The sequence below is a fragment of the Thermobia domestica genome, chromosome 10 (genome assembly GCF_964235325.1).
Source record: "Thermobia domestica chromosome 10, izTheDome1.hap1.1, whole genome shotgun sequence".
NCBI classification, from domain to species: Eukaryota; Metazoa; Arthropoda; class Insecta; order Zygentoma; family Lepismatidae; genus Thermobia; species Thermobia domestica.
The window spans coordinates 51755642-51763402 of NC_137463.1; positions in this window are offsets into that span (position 1 = coordinate 51755642).

A 7761-nucleotide genomic window follows, 5' to 3' on the forward strand; every position below is an offset into this window, starting at 1 on the left:
GAATTTACGAAAATCATGTCTTGGATTTCATGCAAGGCTACTATTTTAATTTAAATCAAAACTACACTACATCGTATTTAAAAAAAAAGAGACAAATATGTCCCCTTGAGTAGCCTATTCGTTGTAGAGAACTGCTCCCTCTATCTATTACCTATTTTGCTTCATAGAAATGGAGGCTAAAACCGAAATTCTTTAATATACACTACTTACTTTTTGGAGTTTTGAAACTATACATCCTCGTGAAAATTTATGGAAACCGATCATGTAGTTCTTGAAATTTTCTATTTCGAATAGCTGAACTCGGTGAAGATACGAAGAATCTGATAAACTCTTGGACGAAATGAAATGAAATATTTAAGTCTTACGTCCCACGATTATGACAGATAGGCTAAAGGAGACGCTGAAGTGAATGAAATTGTGGAATAAAGAAACTGAGAGGAAAGGGGAGAACCACGAGATAACCCACGCATACGGTGTTTGTCCACTACCAAGTTCACTTGTCGTGAACTGCGATCGAACCCAGGACCACGTGCAATTTCTTTTCCAGTGCTGATCTTCTGATGAGAACGGACATCTACAAGTAAACTATCTAGAAATTGGAGACCAAACTAACTATACATAATTCTCGTCGCTATATTTCAAATTTGGAACGCATTAACTGAAAATATAGATATCAAAATATAAAACCATTATAAAATGATAATTACGAAAATCGAAATTAAAATAACTGGAGTAATCACGTATTAGGATTGTCTTATTATATGTTAACAATGCTTACAACTAGGTTTGTCAGGTGTTGGATTTTCCAGCAGATATTTAAATTTTAGTTTGTGCAAAAATTTCTTTTCCTTTTCCACACCTATATGACTTGGAAATTTTGGAAATTTTCACTGTCTTTTAGATAAATGTGATTGAGGTATATTGTTATATCTTATACAGGGATGAAAAATTACAGTGGGCAAAGATAGGCACGGGGGGAGCGTGAGTCATCCGTCCCCCTAACTTTTCAGATCCACTTTTAGCACTCATCTTAATGATCACTTTCAAGACTTTTCTTCTGGATTGGAGGACGGGTAGTAGGTTACGATTTTCCTTAATGATTCAGCTGGAAAAGAAGAAGAAACAACGGAATCTGTATAATTTCGTGAGTCAATTTGTAACATAACTACAGCATACACGTATCTAAGACTAATACTTATCTTCAGTAAGGTTCTAGTAGTCCAACTAATTTTTTACGTTGTATACATTTAGGGACTTACGAAATTTTTGCGGGTAGATACACGTGAACCCGCTTCCGGAATGAGTAATGAGTGAAGCACTAGATATTCAGTGAAAATATAACTTTATTATATTTCAGGAGATTAACATTTAAATGCAAGAAATACAAAAAAACCTTGATAATTCTTGAATTTTGTGAATTTTGGTTCATTTTTAAATAATCACATTTCAAAAATTGTTTCGTTGGGAGCTTATGCAAAATGTAGACTTTAAGATAGAGGTTCCTCCCACCTAGCGACCGTTATAAGAAACTGTTAGTATTGGATTTTTCACATAAATGGCAGATGCAGCTGATGCATCACAGCAGTGAAATCGACTTCATCAATATTTCACATTTAAAATTAAATATAATTATTACATTTTACTATTTAGTTCTATTGTTGGAGTTTGGTGTTAGGTCCAATATTATTCCATCATTTAATTATGTCTCTTTCTTTGCTTTTAGTTAATGTCATTTGAGTTTCTGTAATTCCTTACCACTTCGGTTGTATTACTAATATTAGTAGTTCAAAACTATGTTAAATGTCCTACGATATCATGAAGGAATCTATAATGCAGTGTCAACGGAAACACTTTAACAATTATCTTCTTGTCTTGTCTTCGTAACATTTGTATCTAGGTTACTTTTATTAAGTGTGTTCTTTCTTTATCCTTTTTCACTTTTCCAAAAAATAACACTGGTTTTGTGTCACTTTTACAACCGAACAAATTATGTAAATGAACTGTCAAAGTTTAAAAATGCCAAGTGACTTTTGTGTGTACGGTAAGTAGTCTGTGGTCCGACTTCCGGGCAGGGCTGAAAATCTTATTTGTCCGTCGTTCATATTTTATGCATTTCATTTAAACAAAAAATATAACATTGAGACGTTATTTTTTTAAAAAAATATAATAATTTCCTTCGGAATAATATATTACAAACTTTACTCAAAAAGATTTTTTTTCTCAGCATCGCCCGAATTATATGTTTTGTTAGAATAATACAGAACAAATATCAGGAGGAGTTAATTCTTTTATGCATTCCAACTTCACATTTCGACTACATAAATTGCTCGGACCTTAGTAATTACAATAATATGCTAACACTTAGTTATAGTTACCTAATCACCCGTCAAGAAAGCCACTATCTTATTGGTTATCATATGCGGATATTCTCAATGATAATCTCATATTTTCAACATTTTGCTAAGACATTTTCATCTTTCTGGAAAAAGTTATCTTTATTGTTGCTATAGAAAAAAATAATACTTCATTTAAGAGTGTTTTCAATAACAGAATTTAGTACAATTCGTATTCTGAGCAGACCTTTTTATTCCATATTTTCAATCAATAAGTCACAGATATAAACATCACATATCTTTACTCCTAATGATTATCTCATTTTATTTAATTAGAAAAAATAACGCTTCGGCAAAACTCGTGTGTTATACTGGTTTGTCTTATATATAAATAACATATATTCCTTGAATTTCATCATCCACTGCGTATAGCATCAACTTCAATCAACTTCAAATATTTGTAACATACTTCAAATTATCAATAAGGTATGGGGTTACTCAAACACTTGTATTGTTGGTCGATCCCGATATTTTCTATAGTTTCTAATTACAATTTTGGTAACATTCTACGATAATAATCTCATGTAAAGAAAGCAAGCTTCCTCGTGGCTAAGCGGTTACCGTAAGAGCATTTAGCGACGAAATGCTGTTTTGATTCACGGCGTGAGATTATGTTGTTCGGATCCCATATTAAAGCTGTCGGTCCTAGACTCATATGGTTCAACTGCTGTTAAGTGACGCAAACTAAAAACCAAACAGAAACGCGTATCAAACAATTCTGCATCATCAAAACTTCACTTCATCAACAACTTCAGCTCACTATCAGATATTGCTCAGCAGCTGTGTAGTGCAGGGGAGGAAAAGAGAAATCTCCGTATGGAAATCATATGCAAATATCTCTTTTACTACCCCTTTACCTACATGAATGTTGTATCATACGAATTTAATGAAATTTTAAGATTATGCCAAATAAATTAATAGGGATTAATTTGATTTATACAAAAGTCGGTAGAGCCAAAATAAAACGCTATCTAATTGCTATCAATTCAATTCATGTAAGTGTGAGTTCCTTATTTCAAGTCCTGTAGCTCCTGTCGGACTTTCTTTGATATGTGGACTTACGCATGAGTTGTCTGCCACCTTATTGCATTAAAGAATAGGTGTGTAATTACTTTCGGATGAGTAGAACATCTGGTACCAGAAAGAATGCAACTCAGAAGACCTGCAAGAGAACAGAATTAGTACATTGGTATTCATCATACCTGTTGAAACTCAGCTTCGAAGAGAACAACTCCAAGATAATTGAGGTGAAACACATTTATTTCATTCACTCACTATTACTGAACTTTATTAATAAAACATAATTATGCACAGTTATTTACACTTCACTAAATAAAATTAAAAAAGTTCTGATATTCTCTCAAATATCTTCATTAGAAAGTTAGCTTAATGAATTAAGATTTTTAAATCACTTCGGATAGGTATTTCTTTAACAGTTCTCTTCTTGATCTTCCGGAGAAGTTTGTCCGTTATTCCACTTCTTTTTGTTTCCGTAGATGATGAATAGTTTTTCTATCCTGAAGAACTATCCCTTCTTCTTGTGTTAGTAGCATTCAAGCTAAATTAAAATCCTTCTTGCCTGAGAAGGACGGTAATGTCACTAATTGAAATATACATTTGCATCTTTTAGTGTAAAAACTATATATACGGAATAAAATATTGTATAATAACGTTTTATTTTGCGTTTTATTCCTTTTATTACATATACTACATATGAGAAAATGAGTTGTCATCTTCCAATAAACCGAAAATAAGTGTTTTTGAGAGTATGCACCAAAATGTTCTGCTTTCTGAGGCTTCTGAAGCTCCACCCCCTCAGTAATGATAGATGTATTTGGGAGTTTCTATTTCTTTTACCGCGATGAAAAAGAACGCTTTAGACTACAGACACGGAAGGATGATGAAAAGAAAACAAAATAAGATTACGCGTAGCTTTCCAAAACATAGTTGATTAGTATACCCGATACTTATCTTTATTTTAATAATTATTATTAATTGCTATTACTCTAGGCTTAATTCTGGTAACCTTGGGAGAAAATTTAGCGTGTTTTGATAGATTCGCTACGTCAGCTAGAATTCTTGTGAAATGGGTAGCTATCCCTTGGTTTTAATATGTCTTTGTCCTTCTGTTTTGATATCTAAGTGTTACATTTTGACAATGGACAAACGTCCGTCTTTCTGTCTCATTTTCGGTAGTGTTACAACTCAGGTTATTTTATAGTTTTTCAGTTCTATATAGTATTCTTATTGTTGCTTAACAGAAATTTTTAGATCCAGCTCACAGTAAGTGGTTGCAAGGTTGACCAAGCATAGCTGACTGACCTTTTGAGCCTGAATAAAAACATCTAACTCACTAGAATCTATCTTTATGTATACGAAATCCAATATTTGTCGTTACATTCTCGATATAAAACTTGAATATTATAAATACCTATGGAATATAATAAATACGATTCTAAGCTAACCAATAATATAAAATAACATATAAAAATAAACAATAAGTTTTATTATGATATGCAAATTAATGAAAAGGTATAAATATAATATAACATTATTGATACTAATAATAAGGACTGCGTGTCGCACAGCGTATAATCAAAAATGATTGTGTTATTTAGTACGCCAATAGATTTTTTTTTTGCTAGGTCCTTTACGAAGGCTTTTATCATTTATCATAAATGTTCCCTACCTATCTAGCAAGGGATTACTACAAGCAAAATCTTACCATTCTGCTATTTACTGGAAAGTCTTCAATGTACAGTGTTGGGAATTGTACACAGATATTCTGTGTAGTTTTCACTCACAATGTTTCCTCACTAGCTTAATGAGTTTTTACGATGTTTTTATATCTCCAAAATTAATACCTAGGTACATACAAGCCACATCTAATATGCTGACAAAGTGAATACTGCATCCCGCATCATGTATCCAGAAACATTAATCAGTCTGTTCTTGCTCAAATCCTCCCAGGTTTAGTATTTATTACTTCTTTTTTTATGCAAGCATAGTTACATATTAGGTAATCTATTCCTATGGTAAAGAAAGTCCAGCAACACTACTTACTATGCTTGCAACCATTTAAACCTTTGTACATCATAAGAAGCTTGATTCGTAGACTATAAATTCTACAACTGGAACACTTATCAAGGGCCACAAATCAACCTCTGATATAAATCTCCAGAGGCTAGTTAATGTCCATGAAGTCCTTAAATTCTCCGCATTGTGCTCAACTTCTTTTGTAGACTGAATGTTAAGGTAACAAAAGGAAGTAGTAAATTTGTCTGTGAAGGAAGGAAGTAGGCCTATAGTACTATAAAAAATTTTGTTCTTTAAGAATATGAAAACGGAAAATGAAACATTTAGGATCAATCAGGATATCCATGAAGGGTTACTATTGTTCTGTATTTGTTTATCTGTACGATTATTGTTTGACGTGAGACATACATATTGAAAGTTAATAAAGAAAATATTCTGTTATATAAAAAAAGTTGAATGTCGATGGTAAGGATGGTTTATCTCGAAGGCAGTACATTGCAGTAACTCGATAAAGAATGAGTTAGCTAAACAGAAAACGAGAATATTGAAGTTGAAAGATTGGAGACAATTTCAATTTTGACAGGAATATGGCTAAAGATTTTGGTATAAAACGGAACAAGAATTGTTGTGTTAATAAGTACTTTGGAAGGTTGACAGAAGAAACGTCTTATTGCAGAAAGATTTTTGCATTTCAAATGTGGTTTAATGAAGATTTAAAGAAACGTGTACGGAAGTGAAATTATAACATGTTATTTATGCTTAGTGTGATAGTACAGATAAGAAATATATATGAGTGAATGGAAATGTAGATGAGATATTAGTTATCTAATCCAGAGCTAAAAGTTTTCTCAGCAGTTGAAAGAAGATTATAGGTAGAAAAGAAAAGCAGTAGTCTAATAACATCTTCCAGGAACATAAACTCACACTGGGTTAATTGCTTGTAGTAATGCTATTTCTTCTCACGAATAGAATACATTTATGGAAAGGATTTGAACCTTTCTGCTATTAAAAAGCACGCGGGTGACTTCAGACTTCACTATTCTTCTCATTAACGCCGAAAAATATTTACTGTGCACTATTATTGGTCATTTTCTTGTTTTTATTTTGAAATGCTACTTCTCTCAACCCTCAATCCCCTTAACAAAAATGTGCTAAAAGCATAAATTAAGCCGGGTACACTCATGTACCAACAATAATCAAAATCGATGCAGAAGATTATGGGTAGTTAATGATGAAACATATTGCCCAATGCTAAAATTTACTCTGTCTGTCTAGTTGGGAGAAAGAAAATCGGAAGAACTACTTGATGAATCACCGTCAATTTTGGCCAGGGTATACAGCGTCAAACTATAGAAAGAGAGTGCATAGATAGAGGAAACATTCATAAAAAGTTATAGAAACGAAACATTTCCTGTTTTTACGTTAATCAATGTACAACTATTACGCCAATGTTATAGCAGACATAATATGAAATGATATAACACAATAAAATTATAACAGACATAATATGACACATAGAATGGTCTGATTTATACGTTTTATGAAAGATAATTTTATTATCAAGAAAGTGTTACTCTGTAAAGAAGAGAGTCCGGGCAACATTGCTATTTCAGACTAGACGAAGTTATTCAGGGAGCAAATAAGTCTAAATTCAAAACAGTTAGAAGGATGTCCTACTAACCTCACTCTTTCTCTTGGTTATAATTGAACAATCAACCTAGTAAACGAGGAAACGTGTCCGTAGAAAACCTACTGGTTATAAAGTTTATTTGTCCATTCTTGTACGGTCCATGCCTGTTCATTCCGTTGACGGCATGTGGGGGCTTTGTCCATTTATGTGGGCGTTATGACCGTTTCGACGTGTGGGGGATTTGTCCACTTATCACCTTGTCCACTTTGGATCATAAGCGATTTTTGGACTTTTTTTAAAATTATTTTCAGCGTGTAAAACTTACAAGACATGCAATCACGATCATTTCAGAGTGTGGGGGATTTGTCCGATTGTGTGGGGGTTTTGTTCATGTGTGTGACCGTTGTGACAATTTCTGCATGTGGGAATTTTGTCCATTTGTGTGGGGGTTTTGTCCATTTATGTGGGGATTGTGATCGTTGCTATGTGTGGGAGTTTTGTCCATTTGTGTGGGAGTTTTGACCGATTTTATGGGCGTTTTGACATTTCTTGTGTGTGTGGGTTTTGGCTGTGGGGGTTTGACCGTTCGTGCGTTTGGGAGATTTGTCCATTTCTGTGGGAGTTATGACCGATCGTGAGGGCGTTTTGACATTTCTTGAGTGTGGGGGTTTTGGCTGTGGGGGTTTTGACCGTTCGTGCGTT